Below are 15,618 nucleotides of genomic sequence, written 5' to 3'. Positions count from 1 at the left end.
CACAAGATGTTGTGCCAGATCTCGGAGGTGTTCATAAAGATAAAGTGTGTGTGCGTATGTTTATATGAGTGAGTGTATGTGTATATATACAAGTCATCTGTGATTGTACTGTGTTAAAAAAAGTTACAATTTGTTCTATTAATCTTACCAAAACAACGGTCAACTGGAAGTATGCCTATATTTTCTTTGTTAGCTATAGTTGTTTGCCTGACAGTCTAGTTTATGTCTGGCTTTTGGCTTGTAAACTAGTTGACTCGTTGTACTCATGATGCAAAAACCAATTGTAGCGGGGAAGTTAGGTGAACAAGTGGAAAGACATTTTTTCATGAATTATATGAAAGTATGGTCCCAGTTCATGACATGACAATTTACAACATGATGTTTACTTAATTTCGAGTGGATGTTTATATATACGTACGCAACGACGGGAAGAACTACTGGCAACTCACGCGACGGCTGGCCACTTTCTTCGTCGGTCATAGTCTGTCCTTCCTATTTATCCAATTGAATGTCTCCGCAATGCGGGCCTCAAGCCGTGCCTCGGTGACTCGCATATCCGTTGTGATCTCCGCCCGCCGCTCCGAGTGAGCATTTTATACTAGGTGATCTTCTGGCGGACCATGGTGGACGGGACTGCACGGGGATGGGACAACAACTGCGCGGATGGGGATTAGGGCGGTGCCGACGGGAGGACAAAATGAGGAGTAGGAGGATAAGATTTGGCCATTTCCATCCAGCATAAATCTCCGAGTGCAGGTTCCTTTGGCGAAGCACCGTTCTCCATGCCATGAATGCGGATAGTTGACCGGTAATCGCCTGTGCGGACACTTCGCATATTCCTACGATATGGCGGTCCGACTAACTGTTGGTGCAATAATTAGTCTCCTTGTGTTTTGAAGATTGTTGACATAAATAATAAGGGACTGATATGTTGCTAGTGCATGCAGAGAAATTAGGTCCCTAGAGTTCTGAGGATTTTGCTATAAACTCAGAAAATTATCATCTATGTTGTAGAGAAGATTGCTACCGAAGATATTGCTCAACGGAAGTGATCCCTAAAAATTGCTGACATGAAGCAATTTCCGCTACCTGGTCTGTGTGTTTGCCTACAGTCGAGAAAAAAGAAGACGTGGCATTTTCTTTTATAGTTTTTTTTTCTCTCACTTGAGTCATAGGACCACCGTACTATTAAGATGGGTAGAGTGTTTCGAAACTTATGTTTCTCTGATGCTCGACCGAAACCTATGTGAGTTGAGAGAAATCTCTTCTAGCCTCGGAGACATTACTTGCCAGCCAGAAATGTTGTTCTTCTGGGCTGCGAGAGATATGTTTCAGCAGAGGAGTTAGCCTTACTTGTTCCTCAAGTAAAGTTGTCGGGTGTGTTTGAATCCAACCGTTGGAACCATGTCTGTTTGCCATCGGCTGGACATCATGTCCTCAATGGGCATTCCCCCCGGGGATTGCTATGGATATAAATAACCACCCCATTCCAACCGACATGGTTGGTTATTCCGTGTGATTTTGACAATTTGTCTGAGCACCCTATCTCTGAAATATTAGAGTTAATCCACCGAGAGAAAACGCTATATCCGAAAAATAGGTATGGTATCACACATATCTAAGTTTAGTACGCTTGGTCTATTACTCATGAGAGCTATTAACTCTCTAGATGGTTAGGCATCAAAGTCTTCAGCAACCAAGAGTCGTTGTGTTCCGCAAAGACAACTTGTGATGGTTGTGGAGATCGCATGAAGTATCTACCTAGAGTAATTGACACAAGTTGATGAACTTATTGTCGAGGAGAATAGGATGGGGCGAGTTTATCTTCTGTGTTAAATCACAAGTCCCTCCAACCAGATGTTGCTCTTTTGCAGAAGAGTGAACTGGCCTACCAAATACCCTGTCGCAAGCATCAATGATTTCATCTCCGCACTACAATACTTTCAGTAATTTATCTTCTGTAGTGTTTCAAACATGTGATTTATCTTTGGCTATCGTATTTGTTTTTGTTTCAATACCTTTCCCATCTGCTCCTAGTAGCTTTCCTTCATAGTTAAGTCACTACTTAGTTCTTTTTCCGCTATTGTGTACTGGAAGATTTCAAGTTTCTGAAATAAATTATAAATCTCCCATTCACCCCCTCTGCTCGGTATACTCTCGACCCTACAATTGATATCAAAGCAATGTACTAGGACTCTGCTTATTAAGGCTTAATAACTTTGGAGTTTGAGTATGTCTTCTTCAGTGAACTTCAAGTCGAGCGAGAAGATTCCTATCTTTGATGGAACATACTACCCCTTTTGGAAGGAAAAGGGTGGATCCGCCTCAAGGACATTGATGATGATATATGGCATGTTAGGTGCTACTTGTGAGCTGCGTCGGGATTTTCCTCGAAGAGGAAGGGTGAAGCAATATAGTAACGGATAGTATTTCCCTCATTAGAGAACCAAGGTTATCGAACCAATAGGAGAACCACACAAACAACCATCGACAATACCTACACACACAAGAGCAAATACTTGCACCCAATGCGGGCAAGAGGGTTGTCAATCCCCTTGTACTCATTAATTGTAAGGATTAAATCTGATAGTAGTAGATAGATAAATTGCAAAGTAAATAAATTGCAGCAAGGTATTTTTGGTTTTTACAATATGATTAAAATAGACCCGGGGACCATAGTATTCACTGGAGGCATCTCTCTCATAAACATATCATACGGTGGGTAGACAAATTACTTTTGGGTAATTGATAGAAAAACGCATAGTTATGACGTTATTCATGGCATGATCATGTACATAGGCATTACGTCTGTGACAAGTAGACCGACTCCTGCCTGCATCTACTACTATTACTCCACTTCAAGAGCGCTTCTATGCTTGCCTCTCTATGTATTAAGTTCATAACAAACAGAGTAATGCATGAAGTGTGATGACATAATGTAGACAGAATAAAACCAAGCATTATGATTAAACCCCGTCGTTTTCCCCTTAGTAGCAACAATACAAATACGTGTCTCGCTACCCCTTCTGTCACTGGGTGGGGACACCGCAAGATTGAACCTACTACTATGCATCACTTCCATTGAAGATCTATTCATCTACTAGGCCAAAAAACTCATAGATCGAAAATCATTACATAGTTATAACAATCACGCATAATAAAGTTCAGAGACTCAATTATTTTCAATGAATAATCTGATCATAAACCCACAATTCATCGGATCCTAACAAATGCACTAGGAAAGAAGATTACATCGAATAGAACTCCAAGGAGAAGATTGTATTGAAGATCAAAGAGAGAGATGGAGCCATCTAGCTAATCACTATGGACCATAGGTCCTGTGGGAACTACTCACACATCATTGGAGGTGCAGCAAGGTTGATGTAGAAGCCCATGATTGATTCCCCCTCCGGTAAAGTACCGGTGAAGGCCTCCTGATGGGATCGCGGAAGAACACAGACTTGCGACGGCGGAAAAATTGTTTCGGTCATGCTTCTGGGGGTTTCCCAATATTAGAAAATTTATAGCGCTGGAATTAGGTCAGACGGAGCCAGGAGGGGCCCACAAGACATCAGGGCGTCCCCCTGGGGTGTGCCCTATTGCCTTGCCATCTCTTCATCTCACGTCTGGTCTTCTCCTGAAGCTTCTAGGGTCCCTTTTGTCCAGAAAAAAATGTTCAAAAAGTTTTATCGTGTTCGGACTCCGTTTGGTATAGATTTTTTGTAAAACCATAAACAAGCAAAAAACAACAATATAGCCCACCTCTACCAGACTGTACCCCTAGTCCACTGGCCATAGCACCAGCCCCAACACAACAGACTCCAACAAAAGCAAAAGGTATGTCGATTCCAGTTGACATAGCTCCAACTCTACCATGCAAAAACCTCATTCCAGCAAAGGGTACACCAACTCTAGTGGCCAAATCCCTATTCGAACTGTAGAGAGCCCCAATTCCAACAAATAGGACCCCCATTCCACTTCTTCCCAATTTAGAGCAAAAGGCTTTCATTGTTGTTTACGAACTTTGTGCTTATCTTCCCGTCACGGGAAGATTATAGTACAGACATACACCAATTTTAAATCTTTCTTCACAACTTACTTGCAAGTAATATTATCCATGGTAATTACTGCCTATATTTCTGCTGACTAAACACAATAAAGATCCATTTCTATTAAATACACGAGGACTAATCTGGAAAGTCAGGCGAGGATCGATCTGTATAGTCACGACAAGCAAAGCTTGGTTGTGCTTTTCAAGCATGCGGTGTGGCAGTAACGTTGCTACCTGAGGAAAGCACACTTCGATGGCAAGCCTGTAAACCCTCATGTGCTACATTTACAAGACACTGGCTGGAATAAGCTTGTTATACACTGGTCTCATCCCCAGCATAAGGTACTGTCTATGATGTCACATCACAATTTGAACTCCTACATTTCTGCATGTGCCTTACTGTCTATGTCAAAACCGGCAGACCTCGGGGTAGGGGGTCCCGAGCTGTGGATCTTGGATCGGTGGTAACAGGAACAAGGGAGACAATGTTTACCTAGGTTCAGGCCCTCTTGATGGCGGTAAAACCCTACGTCCTGCTCTTGTTTATATTATGAAGGTATTGAAGTACAGAGTTGATCTACCTCGAGATCGTGAGTTGTGGTCTAACCCTAGTGGTACGATGAATGGGTGTATGGGTGAATATGTGTCTCTATAGACTAAACCCTCTGGCTTATATAATGTATCGGAGGCCTAGGAGATAACAAGAGTTCTAGTCGAATACGTCGGTGGGGAGGAGTCCTTGTCTTGATCACCAAGTCTTGTGGAGTCTTCCTCGTATATGTCATGGGCTGCTTGAAGTGGCCCATTAGTGAACCGCCATGGGGGTCCTCGGCCCGACCCTTCTAGTCGGAGACGGCGTGGTGTGTACCCCCCTAGTCCAGGACACCGTGAGCAGCCCCTTGAACCGGTCTTCAAGTTGGGGACGCTCCTCGGTTCTTTTGAACTGTTCTTCGTCTTCGGTCCTCAGTCTTGAAAGCTGGTTCAACAAATCTTCCCATCTCCGATCTTGGGGATCACCGAGGTGAATACAAAGAGTTTACACGTCGGGCATCTGAGGAGCCCCTTTAAGTTCCCGGCTTCAATCAATGCCTTGTTATTTTTTATGCTACACCTGGGGTTCGAAGTTTTTTCCGTGCGGCGGTTTCCTCTTGCGTCCGAGCTCCAACACCGGGCTGCATCTGAGGTGTCTTTTTGTAGCCGAGCTTAATACCGGAAATGCCCTCTACGGAGCCATCCAGTTGCATCCTAGCTTTATGCCGGACTACTTCTGAGGTGGTGCACCACCACGGCCTTGGGCTGATATTATTACATATATTTTTTGATTGGTGCAATTTATTATCTGCCGAGATGTATAACCAGTAGCCCTCAAGGTGTGTGTCAGCCTAAAACCCAAGATGCACCTGAAGGAACAAACAAAACCGATGATCCTAGTAGCCCCTGAGACTCAGGTCGATTCGCCAAATCGGCTTGAGGATCGATTCCTTGCTCGGCAGCATACTTTAGGAACAAAAATGCGGTGTGCATAGTCCCAGAGACTGAGGTTGGGCGCGGCCGACCAACCTGAGGAACGTAATCTCCTCGAAAACTATTTTGTGTTGGGGAACGTAGTATTTCGAAAAATTTCCTACGATCACGCAAGATCTATCTAGGAGAAGCATAGCAACGAGTGGTGTTGGGGATATAACTATTGAGTATAAACGCCCAGGAGGGGCCGGGTTATACTCATAGTGAGTTATTCATATTGAAGCCCACGAAGACAAGGAGTATGGCGCTTTACGGAGGAGATTTAACAAGAAGGCCCAAGGCCCAAAGGCGGATTAGGGCCCGTAGATGTAAACCACCATATGATATATGACTTGTATTGTAAGATAGGAAAGAGTAGAAACCGAGCCGGACACGTTTATGAGCCGGCCGGGATTCTGTGAACTGCCGGACGTCAACCTGTGTATATAAAGGGATGACCCGGCGACGGTTTAGGGACAAGAAACATCAAATCGAGAGCTAGGCCTAGTGTATTCGCTCCCTGGTCATTGAAACCCTAGCAATATCACCTCAAACTGGATTAGGCCTTTACCTTCACTGCAAGGGGCCGAACCAGTATAAACTCCTCGTGTCCTTTGTCCCGGTTAACCCCTTTAAGCTAACCCGTCGCGATGGCTCCACGACTAAGTCCTCACACTAGGACATATGCCGTGACAATTCCATGACAGTTGGCGCCCACCGTGGGGCTATCGCACGATGGTTTCAAGTTCTTAGAGGGCAACTTTGAAGGGCTCAAGGGATACGCTGTGGGCCGGATGACTAAGAGTCGTCGCGGCAAGCTCTACATCGACGACGCAGGCTGGGGCCCTGAGGCCGGCTCAATCGAGTACGGGTACCAGGTCCCCTTTGGCGGAATTCATGTTTTCATTGGCAAGATTGGCGAACCGGGCCCTGAGCCGGACATCTGCACCGACATCATCGAGACGGCTCAGCGTGCAAGACCCACTCGAGTTCAGCCCGCCATGAAGCGTGCCTTCGTGGGATTCATTAACGGTGCCGAATCTGAATCGGTATCTAACGGCGAGACGGTGGTCTATTCAGATGGTGAGTCATCCACCGGTGAGACCGAGTCATTGTACCAGTTGCAAGATGGCCGGCTTGGGGGCTGTTCCGATGGCGACAGTATTCCGGACCCCTTGAACCGCCGAACCGGGTTGCAATCTTCATGGCCGGTACACAGCCCGTGCAACACTCATCAACTGCAGCAGAGTTGATTTCTGGATCAGTAGCGGCAATGGCCGCCGGGGCAGGAGGCCCTGTGCGCCCGCCGACCCAGGTTTTAACTGACTTGGTGGACAAACTGACAGTGTTGCTAACAACAGCAGTTAATCCGGCGGATCAGGATTAGCATAATGCAGCAATCGCGAAGTTGCGTGATGAAATCGCACAGGCCAAGGAGGAGCTGAACGCGGAAAATGCCAGGGCGCGTGTCGAAGCGAGGAGGAGCGGCGACGGACGGGACGGGCCTCACTCCCATCCCCGATAAAGCAAAGGGACACCTCAGCGGCGCATTAAATGCGTCTTGTCCTGTAATACGAACGATAAGCTCGTAGCACTGTGCGCCTTTCCACCTCCTGTGTGCCACTGTGGCAGCCCCTTTCGACTATAAAAGGAGGCCCATGGCATACTGGAGAGGGATTCGGCTCTTGGAAACCACGCATCCACCATAGCTAGTTCGAGAGCTCAAGAACTCTCTGAAATACATCCACCAAAGCAGGACTAGGGTTTTACGCATCCTCGCGGCCCGAACCTGGGTAAACGATCCTTGTGCTGATTACTAATCCTGCTCTCCTCACAACCCCGTGCCCCGGCAACCGTAGTAGGGATTCTTGTGATCCCATAGGTGTCGTTCCACACCGAGATCTTTGGCGCGCCAGGTAGGGGGCGCAATTGTGAGAATCTGGTCTAGTAGTTAGCCTAGCGTTTCTTCATCGCCATGGCTCCCAAGAAGAAGACGGCCATGGCGATCGGCCCGTCGGGGGCCGAACGGCCCGTGCCAGTACGGGCGAGCAGCGGCCCGGTCACGGACAGAACCCGAGCCGCGGTCTGCGAGCACCAGCATCGCCCTGGCAGTCAGAGCCTGGCGAGCGGCGCCGTTAGCGCGCCAGGCGACGGGCCGCGCATCACAAAATCCAAAGAAGGGGCGCCCCCCCACAGGCGGCGCGGGGCCCTCCAGGAGTGTCGTTGTGCCACCCACGGGCGGCGCAGCAACCTCCAAGACGCCCACACCGGCGACCACTGCGTGCTCTTCCCATGGTGTGCACGACGAGCAGCGTCACCACGCCGGTGACCCTGGGCACCGCCATGGGAAGAGCCCTGTGTGTCGTCCGCAGGACGGGAGTTCAGCATGCCCGCCGAAGTGCTAGCGAAAATGGTGCGCAGCCGCTGGGCCGTGATGGGGCTCCTTCTAACATGGTTAGAAGTCGAAGCGCACCACGGTCCACGTAGTTGTCGCTGCCGCCTACGCTAGTAGAAGCTTTGGCGCACGCGCAGCTGCTCCTCGACTTCCCTCCTGCTGCGGAGAAGCTCGACGAGTGGAGGGCCACCAACCGGAGCCTCGTCGTTGTCGCCAACAAAGATGATCCGCGACCGGCGGGACCCTCGGGCCGGCGCTCCACCGAGCCACCACATGCTCGCGCTGGGAGGACCGGGGGTGCTGCGGTCATGGTGCACTCTCCTCCTCCTCGCCAACTACCGCGGGCGTCGGCTCGTCGAGACAACGCCTGTGATAACATATCTATAGCGTCGTCCGACCAGCGGACCAACCGCGACCAGCGCCAAGTTCTTCGAGAACGAGCTCACAAAGATGCTCGAACCACTATCGAGCGCCGGCGTGATACACGCCACCAGTCGGACAAGCGGGCGGGACCTGCTATGGACCACCCAGCGCCGGGGGGCTCCGGCGGCCTACCTTATGAGGTGGGCTGCCCAGCCTTTACCCGCGAGCTGCGGCAGTTCCAGTGGCCGTCCCACCACACGTTCAAGCCCGACGTCGGCGAGAAGTACACTGGTAAGACCCATCCGTCCGAGTTCCTCAGCATCTACACCATCATGGTGCAGGCTGCCGGAGCTCGCGACGATAAGGTGCTTGCCAATTACTTACCGTTGGCACTGAAGCCCAATGTTATGTCTTGGTTGATGCACTTGCCGGAGGATTCCATCTCTTCCTGGTCGGATTTGTGCCATGAGTTCGTTGGCGCCTTCACTGGAGGCCACCAAGCTCATGGCCAGACCAGTGATATGCATATCATTCCCCAGAAGGAAGGGAAAACCCTGCGCAAGTACATCCAGAGATTCAGCCGGGTGCAGTACAACATCCCCGACGTTCATCCCGCCGCTGTGATCAGCGCATTCCAACAGAACATGCGCAACCGCAAGATGCGTGAAGAGCTGGCGACGACCAAGGTTAAGGATGTGGCCGAACTCTATGTTCTGGCCGATAGGTGTGCCCGGGCTGAAGAGGGAAGGAAGTACCCTGGCGAGGACGCCGACACGGAAACCGACTCTACTGATGAAGACACCGCCGCCCCGACGAAGAAGGGTCGGCGTCGCAATAGGAAACGCAAGGGCAAGGCCGTGCGTGCCGTTGAAGGGTCTGACGACACCAGCGCTGCCAAGAAGGTCAAGGCAGACGACCCCGGCAAGGAGATTGCCGGGTGCGTCACCTGCCGGGCCTTAGCAGCTGCCGACAAGCCAGGGGGCTCCGGCAAGCAGTACTGCAAGATCCACCGCACCAAGGGCCATGACCTCCAGAACTGCCGGCAAGTCGAGCTGCTTGCTGAAAAGCAAAAGGCCAAGTACGAGAGGCGGGACAAGGAGAAGGGCCAGGACGGTGCCGAGGGATCCAGCAAGAAGCATGGCGGCCAAGGAGGCCGCCCCGGCAAAGACAACCAGCAAGAGAGGCCCGCCCGGGGCCGTGACAAGAAACAAGAAGACGATGGTCGTGACGAGGACAACGAGTCCGGCGAGCAAGAGTTCCAGAAGGCTACGGAGGCCATGTGCGTCGACGGTGGCGCCTCGCTGCATACTTCTCACCGCCAGCTCAAGCAGTGGGCGCGTGAGATTACAGGAGCGGAGCCGTCGTTCGACGCTCAGAAGCCGCTGAAGTGGTCCAGCACGCCCCTCATATTTGACGCCGAGGATCACCCTGACCGCACAACCGCGGTCGGGTGCTTGCCATTGTTGGTCTCCCCAACGATACGCAACCTCAAGGTGAACAAGATGTTGGTCGACGGCGGGGCTGTCCTGAACTTGATCTCTCCCGTCGTGATCAGGAGGCTGCAAATCCCTGATGGAGACCTCGAGGAAACGGGCACGCTTCAAGGGGTCAATCCGGGGAGGAGCCAGCCGAAGGGAAAGGTCACGCTGCCCGTGACGTTTGGAGGGGAGTTGAACCATAGGACAGAGAGGATCGTCTTCGACGTGGCCGAAATCCCCTTGCCCTACAATGGGATCCTCGGCCACCCAGCACTAGCCAAGTTCATGGCGGCATCGCACTACGCCTACAACATGCTAAAGATGCTCGGGCCGTTGACCATCATCTCCGTCCCCTCCGACAAGAAGGATGCGCTGATCTGCGCCGACCAACTCTACCGGGAAGCAGTTGCAGCAGCTGCCGCCAGGGCACTTGCTCCTGCCGCTGAAGCCCCGGGACGGAAGAAGAAGCCCGGCAAGACCTCTCGCACCCACTCCGGCAAGCGCACCTCCTCGGAATGTTGTGCTACTGTCAAGGACGTGCCAGAGAGCTCTACCGGCAAGAGCAAGAAATCTAGAGCTGAGCCACCGCAGACCAAGAAGGTGTCCGTCAGGGAGGATGGCACGGGAGGGGCTTTCACCATAGGCTCCACCCTCAACAGCAAATAGGAAGGTGCGCTCGTCACCTTCCTGCGGGCGAATGTCTGCGTGTTTGCGTGGCAAGCATCCGACATCCCCGGTGTTCCCAGGGAGGTGATTGAGCACCACCTAGTTGTCTGTCCTCATGCGCGACCGGTCAAGCAGAAGGTCAGAAAGCAGGCTCTCGAGAGGCAGGAGTTCATCACAGAAGAGATCAGGAAGTTGGAAGCGGCAGGTTTGGTGAGAGGAGTGCTCCACCCGACGTGGTTGGCCAATCCAGTAGTGATGCGCAAGGCAAATGGGAAGTGGAGGCTGTGTATTGACTACACAGATATCAATAAGGCTTGTCCTACGGACCCCTTCCCGTTGCCGCGCATCGACCAGATTGTTGACTCCACGGCCGGGTGTGATCTGTTGTCATTCCTCGACGCCTACTCGGGCTACCACCAAATCTTCATGACAAGAGAGGATGAAGAGAAGACAGTATTCATCACCCCATGTGGTACGTATTGCTTTTTACGGATGCCTTTCGGGTTGAAGAGTGCTGGCTCAATGTTTGCAAGAGCAGTCAAAATTGGTTTTGAACCCCAGCTCCATAGAAATATGGAGGCATACATGGATGACATGGTGGTCAAAACCAAGGATGGGGCAACTCTTGTGCAAGATCTGGAAGAGACATTTGCCAACCCGCGCAAGATCAACCTTAAGCTGAACCCTGAGAAGTGTGTCTTCGGCATTCCGTCCGGCAAACTTCTCGGATTCTTTGTGTCACAGCGCGGGATCAAGGAAAACCCAGACAAGATCAAGGCTATTGAACAGATTGAGGCGCCCAAGCGGATCAAGGACATGTGTCGGCTCACCGACCGCGTCGCCGCCATGAGCCGATTCATCTCCAAGTCCGCCGAGCGCAACCTTCCCTTTTTCAAAATCTTGAAGAAGGCAGGCCCGATGGAGTGAACCCCAGAAGCTGAGGCAGCGTTGCAGGATCTAAAGAAATACCTTTCCTCCACGCCAATACTGGTTGCGCCTAAACCACAAGAACCGTTGCTGCTGTATCTAGCGGCAACGAATCAAGTGGTCAGCGCCACACTAGTGGCACAGCGGGACGTCGACGAGGAGGCAGTGGCGACAACAGAACCAGCGGACGGCGAGCCAAAGATTCCCCCGGCAGGACCTGGTGCCGGCAAGGCAAGGCCCCCAGCAGAGTCTGATGCCATCAGGGCGGCGCCCGCATAGTCAAGCGAAGTGGTGCAGAAGAAGAAGATGATGCAGTGCTACGTCTTGAGCTTGCGTTGGTTTTCCTTGAAGAGGAGAGGATGACGCAGCACAGTAGCGTAAGTATTTCCCTCGGTTTTCGAGAACCAAGGTATCAATCCAGTAGGAAGTTCCTTCAAAGCCCCACACACCTACACAAACAAACAAAGAACTCACAACCAACGCAATAAAGGGGTTGCCAATCCCTTCACGGCCACTTGCGAAAGTGAGATCTGATAGAGATAATATGATAAGATAAATATATTTTTGGTATTTTATAATATAGATGCAAAAAGGTAAAGATGCAAATAAAAGTAGATTGAAAGCTTATATGATAAAAGATAGACCCGGGGGCCATAGGTTTCACTAGTGGCTTCTCTCAAGATAGCATAAGTATTACGGTGGGTGAACAAATTACTGTCGAGCAATTGATAGAAAAGCGAATAATTATGAGATTATCTAGGCATGATCATGTATATCACATAGGCATCACGTCCGTGACAAGTAGACCGACTCCTGCCTGCATCTACTACTATTACTCCACACATCGACCGCTATCCAGCATGCATCTAGAGTATTAAGTTCATAAAGAACAGAGTAACGCATTAAGAAAGATGATATGATGTAGAGGGATAAACTCATGCAATATGATATAAACCCCATCTTTTTATCCTCGATGGCAACAATACAATACGTGCCTTGCAACCCTTTCTGTCACTGGGTAAGGACACCGCAAGATTGAACCCAAAGCTAAGCACTTCTCCGATGGCAAGAAAGATCAATCTAGTAGGCCAAACCAAACTGATAATTCAAAGAGACTTGCAAAGATAACTCAATCATACATAAAAGAATTCAGAAGAGGTTCAAATATTTCTCATAGATAAACTTGATCATAAACCCACAATTCATCGGATCTTGACAAACACATCGCAAAAAGAGTTTACATCGAATAGATCTCCACGAGAGAGGGGGAGAACATTGTATTGAGATCCAAAAAGAGAGAAGAAGCCATCTAGCTAATAACTATGGACCTGAAGGTCTGTGGTAAACTACTCACAACTCATCGGAAGGGCTATGGTGTTGATGTAGAAGCCCTCCGTGATCGATTCCCCCTCCGGCGGAACGCCGGCGAAGGCTCCAAGATGGGATCTCGCGGATACAGAAGGTTACGGCGGTGGAAATTGTTTTTCAGTGGCTCTCTGGATGGTTTCGGGGTACGTAGGTATATATAGGAGGAAGAAGTAGGTCGGTGGCCGCTCGTGGGGCCCAGGAGATAGGGGCGCGCCCACCAGGGAAGGGCGCGCCCTCCACCCTCCTGGCCTCCTCGATCGCTTCTTGACGTGCACTCCAAGTCCTCTGGATCACGTTCGTTCCGAAAATCACGTTCCCGAAGGTTTTATTCCGTTTGGCTCCGTTTGATATTCCTTTTCTTTGAAATACTGAAATAGGTAAAAAAACAGCAATATGGGCTGGGCCTCCGGTTAGTAGGTTAGTCCCAAAATGATATAAATGTGTAAAATAAAGCCCATAAACATCCAAAAGGGGTAATATAATAGCATGGAACAATCAAAAATTATAGATACGTTGGAGACGTATCAAGCATCCCCAAGCTTAATTCCTGCTCGTCCTCAAGTAGGTAAATGATAAAAACAGAATTTTTGACGTGGAATGCTACCTAGCATATTTCTCAATGTAATTTTCTTTATTGTGGCATGAATGTTCAGATCCAAATGATTCAAAATAAAAGTTCATATTGACATAAGAAATAATAATACTTCAAGCATACTAATAAAAGTAATCATGTCTTCTCAAAATAGCATGGCTAAAGAAAGTTATCCCTACAAAATCATATAGTCTGGCTAAGCTCTATCTTCATCACACAAAGTATTTAATCATGCACAACCCCGATGACAAGCCAAGCAATTGTTTCATAATTTAGTAATCTCAAACTTTTTCAATCTTTCACGCAATACATGAGCGTGAGCCATGGACATAGCACTTAGGTGGAATAGAATGGTGGTTGTGGAGAAGACAAAAAGGAGGAAGATAGTCTCACATCAACTAGGCGTATCAACGGGCTATGGAGATGCCCATTAATAGATATCAATGTGAGTGAGTAGGGATTGCCATGCAACGGATGCACTAGAGCTATAAATGTATGAAAGCTCAACAAAAGAAACTAAGTGGGTGTGCATCCAACTCGCTTGCTCACGAAGACCTAGGGCATTTTGAGGAAGCCCATCATTGGAATATACAAGCCAAGTTCTATAATGAAAATTCCCACTAGTATATGAAAGTGACAACATAGGAGACTCTCTATCATGAAGATCATGGTGCTACTTTGAAGCACAAGTGTGGTAAAAAGGATAGTAGCATTGTCCCTTCTCTCTTTTCTCTCATTTTTTTGGTGGGATTCTTTGGCCTCTTTTTTTATTAAGTCCGGAATCGCATCCCGACTTGTGGGGGAATCATAGTCTCCATCATCCTTTCCTCACTGGGACAATGCTCTAATAATGAAGATCATCACACTTTTATTTATTTACAACTCAATACTTAGAACAAGATATGACTCTATATGAATGCCTCCAGCGGTGTACCGGGATACGCAATGAATCAAGAGTGACATGTATAAAATTATGAAGGTGGCTTTGCCACTAATACGATGCCAACTACATGATCATGCAAAGAACAATATGACAATGATGATGCGTGTCATATGAACAGAACGGTGGAAAGTTGCATGGCAATATATCTCGGAATGGCTATGGAAATGCCATAATAGGTAGGTATGGTGGCTGTTTTGAGGAAGGTATATGGTGGGTGTATGGTACCGGCGAAAGTTGCACGGCACAAGAGAGGCTAGCAATGGTGGAAGGGTGAGAGTGCGTATAATCCATGGACTCATCATTAGTCAAAAGAACTCATATACTTATTGCAAAAAATCTACAAGTCATCAAAAACCAAGCACTACGCGCATGCTCCTAGGGGGATAGATTGGTAGGAAAAGACCATCGCTCGTCCCCGACCGCCACTCATAAGGAAGACAATAAATAAATAAATCGTGCTCCGACTTCATCACAAAGCGGTTCACCATACGTGCATGCTACGGGAATCACAAACTTCAACACAAGTATTCTTTAGATTCATAATTACCCAACTAGCATGACTCTAATATCACTACCTCCATATCTCAAAACAATTATCAAGTATCAAATTGATCATAGCATCCAATTCACTTTCTATGATAGTTTTTATTATACCCAACTTGGATGCCTACCATTCCAGGACCAATTTGATAACCATAGCAAATACCATGCTGTTCTAAGAGACTCTCAAAATAATATAAGTGAAGCATGAGAGACTAGCAAGTTCTACAAAATTAATCCACCGCCGTGCTCTAAAAGATATAAGTGAAGCACTAGAGCAAAAACTATTTAGCTCAAAAGATATAAGTGAAGCTCATAGAGTATTCTAATAAATTATAATCAAGTGGGCTTCTCCCAAAAGGTGTGTACAGCAAGGATTATTGTGGCAAACTAAAAATCAAAGACTAATATCATACAAGACGCTCCAAGCAAAACACATATCATGTGGTGAATAAAAATATAGCTCCAAGTAAAGTTACCGATAAACGAAGACGAAAGAGGGGATGCCTTCCCGGGGCATCCCCAAGCTTAGGCTTTTGGATATTCTTGGATATCTTGGGGTGCCTTGGGCATCCCCAAGCTTAGGCTCTTGCCACTCCTTATTCCATAGTTCATCAAATCTTCACCCAAAACTTGAAAACTTCACAACACAAAACTCAACAGAAATCTCGTAAGCTCCGTTAGTGAAAGAAAGCAAAACCACCACATAAGGTACTGTAATGAAACCATTCTTTATTTATATTGGTGTTAAACCTACTGTATTCCAACTTATCTATGGTTTATAAACTATTT

Source organism: Aegilops tauschii, chromosome 3, assembly GCF_002575655.3.
Source record: "Aegilops tauschii subsp. strangulata cultivar AL8/78 chromosome 3, Aet v6.0, whole genome shotgun sequence".
NCBI classification, from domain to species: domain Eukaryota; kingdom Viridiplantae; phylum Streptophyta; class Magnoliopsida; order Poales; family Poaceae; genus Aegilops; species Aegilops tauschii.
This window is presented reverse-complemented; position numbering follows the sequence as displayed.